Raw genomic sequence first — 16205 nt, forward strand, 5'->3', positions numbered from 1 at the left:
ATTCGACCTTCCAAATATTCCAAGGGTAGCCTTCTGAAAGGTCTTGAAAAGTTTTTTAGACCAAATTGCCTGTCCTTGGTTCAGTGGTTGTACTTTTTTGAGTGAATAAGAAGTTACGTCGTGTTTAATGCTAAAAAAGTGATGTGGATGGAAGCCTTTTTGGGTGTGGGCAAGGCCCAACTCGTGGGGCCTACGTTGATGTATGTGTATAATCCACGCCACCCATCCTTTTTGCTGTGTCATTTTAGGGCTAGGGTCCAAAGATTAGCCTGATCTAGAGCTCATATGGGCCACATAATAGAAAATAATAGTGATAGCGGCACCCATTGTTGAAACTTTCCAGGCTCACTATGATATTTGTTAAAAGTGGATAATGCCCAAGTCAGGACCTTTTTGGCCCACGGCGAGCTGGACGACAAGGTGGATGAAACGGATCACCCCATTGTGGGCCTCGAGCCCTATTATTTAAAAATAACCAAGTTATTAATTACATGAACCTGACAACCACGACCCTTACTAGATTACAACCACGACCCTTGCCATATTACAACTATAACCTATTGTGATGTATATATTTTATCCACGCTATAGAGATCATATGGGCCACATAATAGAAAATAATGATGACAGTGGTACCCACTATTGAAACTTTTTAGGCTCACTGTGATATTTGTTAGAAGTGGATATTGCCTAAGTCAGGACTTATTGGGTCCACGGCGAGCTGGACGACAAGGTGGACGGAACAGATCACCCCATTGGGGGCCTCGACCCTTATTATTTAAAAATAATCAAGTTATTAATTATATGAAACTGGCAACCACGACCCTTACTAGATTACAACCACAACCCTTACCACATTATAGCCACGACCCATTATGATGTATATATTTTATCCACGCCATAGAGCTCATATGGGCCACATAATAGAAAATAATGGTGATAGTGGCATCCACTATTGAAACTTTCCAGGCTCACTGTGATGTTTGTTAGAAGTGGACACTGCCCAAGTCAGGACTTATTGGGTCTACGGTGAGCTGGACGACAAGGTGGATGGAACAGATCACCCCATTGTGTGCCTCAAGCCTTATTATTTAAAAACAATCAAGTTATTAATTACATGAACTTGACAACCACAGACCTTACTAGATCACTACCACGACTCTTACCACATTACAACTAGAGCTGGGCAAAACAGATCTGATCCAGTGGATCCGACCCGATCAGACCTGACCCGACCCGATCCTAACTGAACCAACAGTCTGGATCGGTGTGGATCGATTTAGATATTTAAGATCCACATGGTTTTCAAATTGGGATCGGGTCGTCGTCAATTTGGACCGATTCGGTCCGAAACCCCATCCAAATGGATCCGATCCAATCAGATTCGACTCGATTCGAAGCCTTAGGAGGATTTTAATGGAGGATATCTAATCATTATTGTTTTCCTGTGGTGTGGTTCACCTAAGATTTTTATCCCTCTAATATTTTGTATTAAGCCTTTAAATGATCTGTAAAAATGGATGAATGACATCGATGAAATACATACATCATGGTGGGGCCCACAGATCACCGACGCCACTATTGCTTTCCGTCAGAGGTGTCATACCACACCACTGACACCAGCTATTGCCCTAGCCTAGGCTAGCTGTAGCTGGCTAGGTACGTGGCGTGCAAAGACGGGACGCGGATTGCGTACTACCCTCGCCCGTCCCTAGCTCCGAACGGGCAGTTCTGTGGACGGGCCCACCGTGATGTATCTGTACATCCAAACCGTCTATCCCTTTTCTTAGATTATTTTAAGGCATCGAAACAAAAATGAGGAAAATCCAATGATCAAATGGAGCACACCAGTGATGACTCTTGCATTTAATGCAACTGACATTTAATGCTTTGTGCATTTTAATGCAACCAAGCTTATTATTTGGTGTGGTCCACTTGAGCGTTGGATATGCCTCATTTTTGTGTTCATGCCTTAAAATAATATGAGGAAAGGGATTAACAGTTTGGATGTACAGATACATCACGGTGGGCCCGCCCACAGACCTACCCGTTAGGAGCTAGGGATGGGCAGGGGTAGTACGCAATCCGTGTCTTTGCATTGACACTCCTCGAGCTCTGAGTTGTATGAACAGTTCAAACGAGATCAAAGTTATATAGGCCCCACAGTGATGTATTTATTATATCTACATAGTTCATATATTTTTAGAGAACATTGGAGAGCATTATCCAAAAAATGAATAATATACAAAGATCATCTGGACCACACCACAAATAGCAGCAGAGAATGATTTTCACCATTAAACATTTCGTGTGGTCCACTTGAGAGTTAGATCTGTCTTATTTTTTTGTCTCAAGCCTTATGACGAGCTCGCCAAAAGGATGGACGGTTTGGATATAACACATACCCCATGATCAGACCCACATAACTTGCTAACGTCGTTACAGGTTTACAGCAAGGAACTTGCGTGAAAAGTATTAATTACACTTTCGTGCAGTGCACGTAACATATGTCCGGTAAAAGAATGTATACGGTAAAGGAGAATTCTTTCAGATTCATGTGGCGCCCACCTTGATGTATATGTTTTATCTAAGCCGTTCATCCATTTTAACATATCATTTTAGGCATTGGGCACAAAAAGGCAGTATATTAAAGATTGAAGTAGACTACACCACATGAAACAGTTATTAAATTCATACGATCCGAATTCTAGCGAACCTGATCCGACTCGGTTCAGGTCAGGTCAACCATCCATCGGATCGGTCCGAGTCAGTTGACTCGGACTCGGTCCCGGATCGGTTGAGTTCGGGTCAGGCCATTGAGACTTCGAATAGGGTCGAGTTGGACCCAATCCGGACCGATGCTAGGCCAGCTCTAATTACAACCACAACCCCATTGTGATGTATATATTTTATCCACGCCATAAAGCTCATATGGGCCACATAATAGAAGATAACGGTGACAGTGGCACCCATTATTGAAACTTTTTAGGCTCACTATGATGTTTGTTAGAAGTGGACACTGCCCAAGTCAGGACTTATTAGCTCCACGACGAGCTAGACGATAAGGTGGATAGAATAAATCACCCCATTAGGGGCCTCGACCCTTATTATTTAAAAATAATCAAGTTATTAATTACATGAACCTGGCAACCACGACCCTTACTAGATTACAACCACAACCCTTACCACATTATAACCATGACCCATTATGATGAATATATTTTATCCACGCCATAGAGCTCATATGGGCCACATAATAAAAAATAATGGTGATAGTGGCACCCACTATTGAAATTTTTAGGCTCACTATGATGTTTATTAGAAGTGGACACTGCCCAAGTCAAGACTTATGGGGTCCACGACGAGCTGAACGACAAGGTGGACGGAACAGATTACCCCATTATGGGCCTCGAGCCATATTATTTAAAAATAATCAAGTTATTAATTACATGAACTTGACAACCACAACCCTTACATTACAACCACGACCCTTCCCACATTACATTCACGACTCATTGTGATGTATATATTTTATCCACGCCGTAATTTAACGTGACGCGGGTAGGGTAACCAGACCTATGTAGAGATGGGTGGTCTTATTGGACCCACTGTGATGTATATATTTTATCCATGCTGTCCATTCATTTTAAAAGATCATTTTAGGGAATGAGCCCAAAAATGAGGCATATCAAAGGCTCATGTGGACCATACCATAGAAAACAATAAAATTGAAAACCTTTTGAGGGCCATAAAATTTTTGGATGGAACTCATTTTTTGGCTCATGACGTTAAATTAAATTCTAAATCTAATGGATGGATTGGATTCGACACATAAATCACGACATGACCCACAACCCTTATAACATGACAACCTCGACCCTTACTACGTTACAACCACAACCTCGATAAATCACATGACAACCTCGACCCTTACTATGTTACAACCACAACCTCGATAAATCACATGACAACCTCGACCCATATAACATGACGACTATGACCCATGACAACCTCGACCCATATAACATGATGACCATGACCCATATAACATAACAACCTCAACCCTTACCACATTACAACCACGACCCATATAACATGACAACCTCGACCCTTACCATATTACAACCATGACTTCGATCCTTTCCATATTACAACCACGGCCTTGACACTTATAACATAACAACCTCGAACCTTACCACATTACAACCACGATCTCGACCCTTATAACATATAAGCACGACCTTGACCCATATAACATGACGACTTCGACTTATATAACATGGGAACCTTGACCTCAAACTCAACCCTTATAACATGACAACCTCGACCCTTACCACACTGCAACCATGATACCAATGGCTACTGACTAAAACATTCTTTCACAATAGATTTAATCCGTAGCCTTTGATCCATTTTTGATAGTGTAGACAGTGAACAAATGATAATCTCAACCCTTAACATATGACAACTTCAACCTCATGTGTTAAGAGTTGAGGTTGTGAGGGTTGAGGTTATCATGGTTATCATGTGTTAAGGGTCGGGGTTGTCATTTATTAAGGGTTGGGGTTATCATGTGTTAAGGATCATAGTTGTCATATGTTCACTTCCTTTACTACCAGATGAAAGGTTAGCCATTGGTACCATAGCCTAAAGCCTATAATGAGGTGATCCATTCCGTCCACCTTGTCAGCTAACTCACTATGGTCCCAAGAAGTCTCGACTTAGGCAGCTCCACTTTCAACAAACATCACAATGAGCCCGAAAAGTTTCAACAGTGGGTGACACTGTCACCATTGTTTTCTATTATGTGAGCTACACGAGCACTGGATCAGGTTAATATTTGAGCCCTAGCCCTAAAATGACATGGCAAAAAGGATGGGCGATGTGGTTATACACATACATCAAAGTGGCCCCCACGAGTTAGGCCTTTGTTGAGGGTCAAATATTGCATATTAGACCCCAGTTACTATCTAGATTTATGAACATGATAGTGCTTAACGGTCTATTTTAATCGTGTTTGTAGTGCAAGGTGAAGTTGCAAGCTTGGACCGAAATAGGGTGCTAAAAGTTGATATTTAATGCTTAAAATTCACCAAGGCAAGGGACGGACCCCAAGTACCAAGATTGATGGATTTACATGCTAGAGATCCGAGAAAATTGAGAAACTGAAGCTCAAGTGGCCCGAAATTGGTCCAGAATGCAAGATCACAGGGTTTCCACCATCTGATCGGCTCAAAACTTCATACATAGCCTGAGGACCATAAATTAACTGTACATGTCAAATTTTATCCATTGGATCCCTCTGGAAGTGGCCCAAAGGACAGATCAGCCCATAAATCAGTGAGGGGACCACCTGGTATCTGGATATACTTCAATTTTAGTCTTAACCCCTTAAATTATATGAAAAACAAGTTGGCTGGAGTGGATCATTCATAACTATCACTGTGGACCCCACCTACGTTGTGTGTGCACCGTGCACATGTGCACCAGATGTGCATGGCACGTCCAAGATGGTCAAACCGCCTTGGACCCGTATTCCATTCAAAAACAGTAACTACCATTTTCTCTAGGTGAAACAGGGGCATTGTTTGATCACTAGTGGGCCTCCATCATGGCCCCTAAAAATGATCCGACCTGTCCATCATGTAGAGAGGCTCGAGCTGGTCAAAACCATGCTGACCGTTGTCAGCCATGCACATGCACGTGCCGGTCACAACAATCACAAGCATGCTATCTTGGTTCATTCACAGTTGTTGGAACGAGATTACTTCAGTGGGCCGCATCAATGGACATTCAAAACGGACCATTCCTGACTGAAATTCCGAGAGGAATCCAGTGGATGACATGGATCTCTTCTGGGACATCGTTCATGGACCCCACCAAGCTTCACGCAGCTCCTCTACGTAAAGGTTACGTAGGTCCAACATCTGGAAATTAGACGGATTTGTTTCGAGCTATTATACGCCCGTAGAGAGGACCGTATATGTGATCTGGACTGTCTATCAGCCTTAAAAGGGCCCTATAAACATGGCCTAGGTGTCGGAATCACGAAATGAAGCGAAGGCGGCTGTTGATCTTTCAAACGTAAAATAGACGGTGTAACAACATAAACTGTGGGCCACCATGGTTTTGACCCAAAACCGATCAGGTCTGAATGGTTTTTCGATGTGAATCCAATGGACAGACTGGATTTCACCACTGACATCAAGAATGGGCTCAACCAATACATCAGCGTAAGTTGATTTACGCACTCTGTTGTGCGCACTACCTGCGAATGGAGTGTGGAAACCCTCCCCCAACATTGTTGTCTCTTATAAAAGAAAGATGTGAGAAAGAGAAGGGGATCTCGACTGGGGGCTTCAACGTGGATACAAGAGAGAGAGTAGAGTAGTTAGAATTTGTTTCATATTTTTTGTTTTGTTTTTGTTCGAGTTTTGGCGCAATCATGTTGGGCTAAACCTCTTAGCTAGGGCTAAGAGGTGAAGCTTGTAGCATAATTGGGACGTTTGCTTGGCTTTGATTCATGTTTTGTTGAACTCTTATGAATTTTAGTTATTTATGAAGGTGTATTTTTAGTTTTTAATAGTTTGTTGTGACTCAAATTACAATGGATCTGCGATAGCTTTAAGTATATTTTTTTCATTATTGAGATTGTGAAATTAGTAAGACCTGTTGTTCACCATTGTCCCATGGGCATGGTAGGGTGACGGAATCCTTCCTAACTTTCACAATTCTCTCATGATTGGCTGTGAAATTGGTAAATTGCTGTTATTTGCCATAGTCTCCTGGGCATGGTTAGGTAACGGAATCACTTCTAAATCTTCATCACTCTTATCTATTGATGATTAGATCCATGAGAAGTTCAGAGATCTGACAAATCTCTTCTTATCAACTGAATAAGATAGGACTCTGATTCCAGTTGTATCCCTGAATCAATACAAGGTAGCTTCCCAATTGTTACAAGTGGATCCTTGGCACCCTAGTTCCCACTTTTATTTTCACAAGTTTTAGAGTAATACTTTACCATTATTCTCTCATATTCACTTGATTTAGATTTCATCTTAGTCTAGTTCTAGTTCTAGTTAGTTTCAGATTACGTACAGGTTTCAGTCCCTGTGGATTCGACCTCGGTCTCACCGAGTTTATTACTACATCACAACCCTATACTTGGGGAGTGAACAAGTTTTTGGCACAGTTGTCGGGGATTGACAGTTACGTTTTTCTGAAATTGACTAGTTTTAGAATTAGGATAAGATTAGGATTTTCTATCTGTAGGTTTAGATTTTTCTGATTTATAGAAACTAACATGTTCTCCTGTTTTGTAGGACCTTGACATACACATTCTAAATTGGTAATATCTTTCTAATTTTCTAGTCTTTCTGTTTTCTATTTTAGATTAGGTTTTATCTTTAGAAACTTTCTAATTCTAGGATTTCTTCTAATTTAGAAACTAACTGTCTTTCTATTTTAGGTTTAGAATTTTCCTAATTTATTTTTAGAAACTTTCTATTTTTCCTTTTAGAAAATTTTCCTTTTTTAGAAACTAGTTTACTTTAGGATCTCCTGCTATTTCTAGACTTTCTATCTGTAGAAATTAACTTGATTTGTTTTGTTTTGCAGGTTCTCAATTTAGGACTTTTAATTTGGTAACTTCCTTCCAACTCTTTTTTCTCTTATTTTCTAGATTTGTATTTCTTCCTTTCTTTTAGATATAGGTTTAGAGTTTGAATTGAGGGTTGTGAGTGTTTTATGCCCAAGTGGGTTCGTGACAACACTTTACGATTTAAGGAGGATTGGTTGAGGGGTTATCTATCCATCGCAGGATTAGACACCACTTGAGATCCTCAGAGTTAACTGAGGTTATGACCACAAATTAACCTCTTCTACCCCAACCTAGGCTGGAGGACATCCAGGATGAGAATGAGGTGCATCAAGCACCCCCACCTCATACTTTACGAGATTATTTACAACAAGCGGGGGTGAGTATGTCCTCATGTATGGTTTTTTTCGAAAATACGGGACACATGAATATCAAGCCAGGGGTGATTCAACTCCTTCTAAAGTTTTATATGCTCGAATCTGAAAATCCATATCTACACTTGAAAGAGTTTGATGAAATCATAACCACTTTATACTTTCCTAACGTGCTTGAGGACACGGTCAGGCTGAAACTCTTTCCCTTTTCTTTGAAAGAGAAAGCTAAGATGTGGTTACATTCACTACATCCCCGATTTATTGGCACATGAAATGACATGCCAAGGGAGTTCATAAAGAAATTTTTTTCATATCATAAAATGAACACCCTTAAAAAGTCAATTATGAATTTCGCCCAAAAGGAGGTTGAAACATTCTTCCAATGTTGGGAGCGATTCAAGGACCTTATTAGCTCATGCCCACAATACGGATTTGAAACGTGGCACATTACACACTTTTTCTATGATGGACTGACATCTTCCATGCACCAATTGGTCGAGATAATGTGTAATGGAGAATTTATGAATAAAAATGTCGATGATGTGTGGGATTACTTGGATAAACTTGTTGAAAACACACAAGTATGGGACACATACCCAAAATCAAATACCACTTTTAGGCCCACTCAATCAAAGGAAATGGGCAGAGTATACCTTTTAAAAGAGGATGATGATCTCAATTCTAAAGTGGCTAATCTCATAAAGAAATTTGAGGCCATGGAATCAAGGAAGGACAAGGGTAAGGAAGTTGTTTGCGGTATTTGTGGTTGTAACAGTCACACAACTGAAAATTGTCCAACCATATCTGCCTTTCAAGAGGTATTGACTGAGCAATCTAATGCTGTAAATAACTATCAAAGACCTTTCAATGGACCTACCTCTAATACGTACAATCCTGGTGGGAAAAATCATCCAAATTTTAGTTGTTGGAATGGACAAACTGATACCCCTTAAGGTTTTTTTAATCAGACTTTACAACAACAACAAGAGAAACCTCAGGAGGATCCGATTTTAAAACATTTTGAAAAGCAAGATCATTTCAATCAGGGTATGCTACAAGTCTTGCAAGACCTTAACAAAATATTACAAGGACTTAAGGCTAAAAACAGATTGAGAATAAGGGTAGCCTCCCAGCTCAACCCCTTCCCAATCCAAAGCTGCAATATAAAGTTGGCAACCCAAGCTCTTTAAATCAAATGAAGCATGCTAAATCCATCACCACTCTTAGGAGTGGGAAGATTATTGATAAAACCCTTCCAGTTAGGCCCAAAAAGCCTCAAGAGTCAGAAGAGGACAACAATGATGGATCTAATGATGCCCAACAAAAATTAGAATCGAAACTTCTAGAGAAGTCGGTTGCTCCATTTCCCCAACAGTTGGTTGCACCAAAACCTCTCTCTAACTCTCGGGATATTCTAGAGTTGTTGAAATAAGTGAAATTCAACATTCCTCTACTTGATGCCGTAAAACAAATACCTTTATATGCCAAATTTCTGAAAGACCTATGCATGACCAAACGATTGCAGAGTATTCAAAAGAAGATCTTCTTGACTTAGAAAGTGAGTGCCATCCTGAAGCAAGACATGCTATAGAAATTCAAAGATCCTAGTAGCCCAACCATATCATGTGTAATTGGGGACTATCGAATTGATCACGCACTTCTTGACTTAGGAGCGAGTGTCAATTTGATTCCCTACTCGGTATACAAACAGTTAGGTTTGGGTGAATTAAAATCTACCCTAACCATACTACAACTTGTTGATCGCTCTGTTCGTGTACCAATATGGATAATTGAGGATGTGTTGGTCCAGGTCGATAGATTTTACTACCCTGTAGATTTTATCATATTGGATATCAAACCCATCAATAACATGAGCACTCAGATTCCCGTCATTCTTAGTTGCCCATTCCTTGCCACTTTAAACGCAATTATCAATTGCAGGAATGGTGTCATGACTATGTCTTTCAGAAATATGACATTGGAGTCAAACATCTTTTTCAATACGGCAGAAACTTAGAGGATGATGACGATTTCTACAACATTAATATGATTGATTCTTTCGTGGAAGATAGAACGCCTCTGACTTTATCCTCTGACCCTCTAGAGACATGCCTAGCACACTCCCATGACTTGGATGATGACATGATTAGGGAGACTTGTGCCTTGCTTGATACTGTGCTAGTACTTGAAGTTAACCAGTGGAGGCCACAATTTGAAGAATTGCCCTAAATTGATATCGTGCCTCTATCGTCTAACCTCAAGCCACCGAAGCTTCACCTAAAACCTTTATCCTCTGATTTAGAATATGCCTATTTAGGTCAAGAAGAGACATACCCAGTAGTGATTTCATCCCACCTTGAGAACAAACAAGAGAGTATGCTCATTTCTACTCTCGAAAAAGATAAAGGAGTTATTGAACATATCATCACAGATCTCGATAGGATGAATGAACTCCTTTCAAATGAATGTTTCGACTCTTTGGATGATTATTTGGCACACTTTGAAGATTCAAATGATCCCATGATACAAGAAATAGTGGATGCCTTGCAAGACAATACCTCGGTAGTTGTCACGGACCAAAAGAACCCTTATTCTGAAGTACCTCCTCCCCCAGATCCTGAATGGTTACCATCAGTGGAGGAGGAGCTGAAAATTGAACTAAAAAGTGAAACTTCGGCGTGTGTTGAGACTACACCACCTATTACAAATTTTTCTAAATTTCATCTACTTGTAGTTTTTGATTCATCATGGTGTACTAATTTCAAAATTTTTTCTGCCACAGGTGAATCGTATATACTTTGGACACTTCAGACGATTAAAAAAAAACTTTACGCTGAGGTCCCTCAATTTCTCTAGACATTCACGTTCCAGGACATCCAAGCCTATTGCAAAACGGGCTTTTGGATGATCTTGTTGAAAAACCTTCTGAGAAATTTACCAAGATACTGGCCGACGGAAGAACCTAGATACATGATTGAGTAGATTTTCTGTGCTTTCACAGTTGAGGATTAGAATTTACTGCTTTCATAGGACTAGGGTAGTTTGCTTTATGCTGTTATAGGATAGACGATTTTATGCCATTAGGTTAGTTTGCTTTGTACATTGTTTTAGAATAGTTTATTTTTGTTGGTTTCTCTCTTGTGCTAACCCGCTTTGATATCTTTGGAAAGCCTCGTGATTCTTTGATCCAAGTACTATCTTTCCATCACTTCTCTTTTACTTTCATTGTCTCATGTGTATTGCATGCTTATTTCCTTTACATTGAAGACAATGTAGATTTTAGATTGGGGGTGGAAGATTAGGTAACCTAATCAGTGTTTTCTTGGTTTTAAGCGAAAATTGTGAAAATTTTTGAAAAATTTCTGGACTTTCTTGTGAATTCGAAGTGATTTTGATGGCCATCTTTGATTTAGAATTATAAGATACGTAATGTTGGATTTATGACTATTGGATTTAGTTATCTATTAGATTTCACGATTAAGTTTGAAGTGTTAATCCAAAATTAGAAGTTGTAAACATTGATTGAGTCATGATTTCACATGTCACATCTCGCTTTCAAATAAAGGTTTCAGTTTGATATTGAAGGGTTAACTTGGTAATCATTAAGTATATAAGGAACTAGCCTGAAAAATGTGCCCATCATAATCAATCGAAAGAAAAAAAAAAAAAAAAACAAATACCTTTGGAAAGGTTCGGGCGAATAATCTTCACCATAGGTTTTCTCCCTATAGGTGTAGATTTAATTCCCCATGGATGATATGTGAAAAGGGTTGGGTGTATGGTCTTCATCATAGGTTTGCTCCCTATAGGTGAGGATTTGATTCCCCTTCTTAGTGTTACTTTTAATGGAAAAATCAAAAGCTGGAAGAATGAAAAGATGATTTGTGAGGCAAGTGTTGGTTATCATGTATTCTCTTGTGGGTTAACAATGATATTCTGAAATAGAGAAGTGAATTTTAATGATGATAAGTCGAGATTAGACTATACACACATGGAACTCAATGTTTAGAATTTTTCTAATTAATAGATTAATACCTTGGAACTTGATTATGAAGTTTACCGTGTGCTTGAGTCTAGGAGAAATTAATGTTCAACATTCATGAATCATAGAATTCTAGGATCTGGATTGTTTTTTTCAAAAATCACTCGAGTTCATAGAAATTGTTCTATAATTCTCAACTTATTTTTCACATACTTTGCTCGGGACTAGCAAAATGCTGGTTGAGGGTTGGCCTTGCTCACGCACAAAAGGGCTTCCGTCCACGCCACTTTCTTAGCATTGAATACCACATAACTTTTTATTCACTAAAAAACCATATAACTATGAACCAAAGACAAGGACAATTTGATCTAAAAAACTTCTCAAGACCCGTGAGGTGTTACCCTCTTCAATTTTGAGAATTTGACCATATCACAATTCTAGTACGGTCAAAATCCTCTACAAATTCCTCGGCCTCCCTATTGGCCCAGGTTCCAAGGGGAGGAACCATTCACGTTCGCCTTTACCCACAAAACGCGATTGTTTCAAAGTATGCATAAAATGGATTATAAATACGTGTTGCTGGCGATTTTTATTTTTATTTTAATAATCAGGTATTGCAATACCCGAGCATTGTAACGGCTGGGAATTATCATTTATGTGTTTTTTTTTTCCACAAACAGGGTATCTACAAATTCGGCTCAAATTTATTTTTGTCGTTTTCCTTTTATCTTGATGAGTTACACTTGATTAACAAGTTTGGTGAAAAAAAAAAACACCATCGTGGCTGCACACATAAACTCATAGTAGGCGTCTATCCCCCATTGCTCTCTATGGTGTGCTCATCCAACTTATGAATCTTGGCTGATTTTTTTTTATTTTTTTATTGCTCCAAGGGTATCATATGTGAACATACTTGATGAAAGAGAGGTGGATGTCACATGTACTACATGGTGGGCCACTGTGTGTGTGTGTGTGTTTTTTCTTTTCTTTTCTTTTCTTTTCTTTTAGGCCTACATAAATGACACATTTTAGGGAGATTGAAAGAAGCCAGGTGAAGTGGAAGAAAAGTGAATGGGAGTAGAAGTTTTTTTTTTTTATTTTTTTTTATTTTTAAAATAAAGAAGGTGGGATTGTCCACCTGATTTATATTAATATAAGAGAATTTACAATTTGGAATTTCAGGTGGGCCCCACAGTAAAAACAGGTCACACCTATCATATGGAGAAAGACTACCAAAAGAGAGAGGATACAGAAGCTGGAACAGACAGGAAAGGGGCCCGCCAATAGGCCTCAGGCCCCAATCCACTCCTGAGAAGGGACACTCAGGAGGAGAACACAACGCCAGGCAGGCTGAAAAACCAAAGGCAAGCTGCCCCTATAACCCACTGCTATTGGGAGTGGAAGTTGCTAACGATGGAAGTAGGTATATTTTATTTAGAGAACATAAAAAATTCTTTTGTATTTATCTAAGCTGATTTTAGCAATTCCTAAAGGTGCTTATTCTAAAATTATTTATTTAATCGGACGGCAAATAATGGGCGCATGAGACTCGAGCCTAAGTCACGAATAAGGTGAGACGACCTCCGAAAAAAAACAAGTTTCAGATTGTATGTCAGTTATTCGTCGCTTCTTCCAGGAGTTTTGTTTCTGTAACGACCTGGTGCGTCATGCATTAGGACTCACGAGCTGTGAGAAGATTGAAACGGTCCATGTTGTGTACTATACGGACTAGCTAATGCAAAACGGATGATTGTGATGGGTATTAAAATAAATAAATAAATAAGAAATCAACGGTTTCCATTTTCTAAATTTTTGGCGTTTCCCCGGTGTTTTCTTTTATTAGGAGAATATAACACCGGCGCATTTTTGCTGCTCTCAAGATTCAAAGACAAAACTTAATCCTTTGATACCATATCAAAGCACCAGTTTCTTTAAAAACTCAAGCTGTTAGAAGATGGTATATGTATATAAGGGATTTTAACAATAGATTTTACAGTATGCAGCCCATACCGCAACGTGTACTGTGGAAAGATGGCTCTACTCTACTCGTCTTCTTCTGGCTTCACTTCCTTTCTTCTTACTCCCACTCGTAAGTTATTTGTCGTTGCTCTTTGACGGGTCTTGTACTTTTGTAACTGCCTCCCTCCCCTGGGACGCTGATTGCCTCCCAAAGGCCTGCGACGGGAAGTTATGTGCGGCTCAAGGTCATGTTTGTGAGAAATCCACCCCGTCCATCCGCGATCCAAAACTCAAGTGGGCCGCACAACAGGGAAAAGTGGGCTTGATGAAATTTTAAGTGGGTTGGATCATGTCAGAGGGTAAGGAGCCGTGGATTGGGCTTGAGCTGACTGCTGCGTAGTATGAACAGGACCGGTTGCCACCCGTAGTCACAACCCAATAACAACTCATTTCCGTCATCAGTTTTAGCTGGATCATATCATAATTAGATACCTGAACATGTGATACTAAGGTAAACCACAAGTTTGGCAAATGGGCTAAGCTGGACATGGGTTTGTATCTTTTGTCTAGTATGGGCCTACTTTGGGCCGTATCTTTTGCCTAGTAAATTATTAAGCTGGACATCGGCTTGTATCTACTTAAAGACCCAACAAATAGGCCTAGGCTAGCCTGAATTATTTTGCATTGGTGGATTGAGTATTTGTAAATAGGCCTTACATTGGCCTGAGCTCAATACAGATTCGGCTAATAGTGCCACTTCTGCTTCAAATCAGGCTTCAGACTCCCACTTTCAGTACTATGGTTCTATCTATGTATACTAGTAAACATTTCGAAAAAGATGATTCACTGCTCTAATGCTTGAATTAGTTCTCGCTTCGTTTCACACTCTTTGCAACTATAGGCTAGAGCTCAGCATGCTTCGGTCTAGGCTATTTGCCACCATAGGAAGGACTGCATCAACCAATGCACTTTATCCTGGATTCGGATTCGGCAGTGACCCCTCCAATACCTAGCTCCTTAATGATCAGTGTTAAAAAAAGCTTTGTGGGCCCCATTATGATGTATCTATTTTATCCATTCCGTGCATTCATATTGCGTGCTCATTTTATGTCATGAGACAAAAAATCAGGCGGATCCAAAACTCAAGTGAACCACGCATTTTTAGGTTCATGTTTTAAAATGTAATAACCTTTATTTTTATTTATTTATTTTTTATTCTTTTTTTGCATGTGCGACCATCCACCGTACACTCATGCATTTTTCCCTCCTTGCTATCCACCACATGCGTTATCAAGGTATGTAATCACCCGTTTATCTGTCCTTTTATAGCCTACATGATCAACCAACCAAATATATCACAACTGTCTACCCATTTGTGATATTACTCACATGTTTACATGCATGTAGCATGAATAGGTATTAAGAACATGTATGGTTAAGAGCATGCATTCAACATTTCTTTTTCGAGTAAAGTGTAAGTTGTAAATATGTTTTTTTATAAAATAAATGAAACGCCTGCATGCATTAGTCACGTGAGTGTATGGATTTTAAAAAGTACAAGACACGTGATGAGGATCGATGATCAATAGTTTATACCGTCAATCATATTTAACAACCTAACTATTATAAAATATCTAAGTTATAAGATTAGTTGACCATCCATTCAATAGTTTAGATCAAAAGCATACAACTATTAAAACCATCACTATCCATAAAACTTCAAAATTCATCCATTCATTTGATCTATCAACCATCCATTTGATCAATCGACTATTATACATCAATGATTTTATGCATACACCTATGCATACACTACCATATACATACATTGCTAAGCACCACAATCTACACATCATACACACACATGGGTCCATGAGAGAATAAGTTTTATTACAAGAAATGGCATTTAAGAGTGCATGTAGGTGCTTTTAAAATGCATGTATTTAATACGTATTTTGGTCATTTTAAACAAGTGTGTAATGTGGGACCCATCTATTATAAATAGGACCATAGGTGTATGTTGGACTACAACGTGAAAAAAAAATTAAAAAAAGAAAAAAAGAAAAAAAAAAGAAGAAAGCTTTTTGAAGTTTTTGTTAGGTAGGTGATTTCAACCTAAAGTTTAAAATTTTCAATTTATTATTATGTCATCTTATTCCAAAATTTAATATTAATATTACTTAAATTAATTATTGATGTGATTGATCTTTTTTATTTAAAATTTATTTATTATTTATCTTAGTTATTGAGATTTTGAAAAATACCTTAAAATAATCGTTAAGTTAAATCA

The 16205-nt window shown here is 38.9% G+C and overlaps 1 non-coding gene across 1 annotated transcript; it reads right to left on the reverse strand.

Annotated features, from left to right (window-relative positions):
* Positions 1-8300: 8300 nt before the first annotated feature.
* Positions 8301-8407, reverse strand: LOC131224503 (small nucleolar RNA R71). The gene has a single exon (XR_009160981.1). It is a non-coding gene; the product is annotated as a small nucleolar RNA R71 (small nucleolar RNA).
* Between the last annotated feature and the right edge of the window lie 7798 nt (positions 8408-16205).

The sequence above is a fragment of the Magnolia sinica genome, chromosome 13, assembly GCF_029962835.1.
Source record: "Magnolia sinica isolate HGM2019 chromosome 13, MsV1, whole genome shotgun sequence".
Lineage (NCBI taxonomy): Eukaryota > Viridiplantae > Streptophyta > Magnoliopsida > Magnoliales > Magnoliaceae > Magnolia > Magnolia sinica.